A 400-nucleotide genomic window follows, 5' to 3' on the forward strand; every position below is an offset into this window, starting at 1 on the left:
GGGGTCAGGGGGAAGAACAAATAAACAAGTAGGTGATCAAATTACTACGGAGCACATGCAGCCGGGCCCTTCACACCCAACACTGCGCAGCAGCTGGCAGAGCTGGAGCTTTTTATCAGCGGAGTCAAGCGACCCAAGAGCCTGGCTCCGCGGCTAGGAGGGCAGGTCTGGGGCAGGTGTCGGGGTTCCCAGCCCGCCCTCACTCCCTCCCTCGCCGCCTGGCTGTGCACACAGCCCCCTCTCGGGCCTCCGATTCCCCAGCCTCCGCGGCACCTACCGCGGCGAGACTGAGGGTTAAAGCTCAAACGCAAGCGCTTGGTCCGGTGCCTGGCAACCGAGGAAGCGGTCAGGACGCGCTGGAGACGTTCCCGCGGGTCAGGCCAACCACCCGGCGCCGAAG

Source organism: Myotis brandtii, unplaced genomic scaffold (genome assembly GCF_000412655.1).
Source record: "Myotis brandtii unplaced genomic scaffold, ASM41265v1 scaffold633, whole genome shotgun sequence".
In the NCBI taxonomy this organism is placed as follows: Eukaryota; Metazoa; Chordata; class Mammalia; order Chiroptera; family Vespertilionidae; genus Myotis; species Myotis brandtii.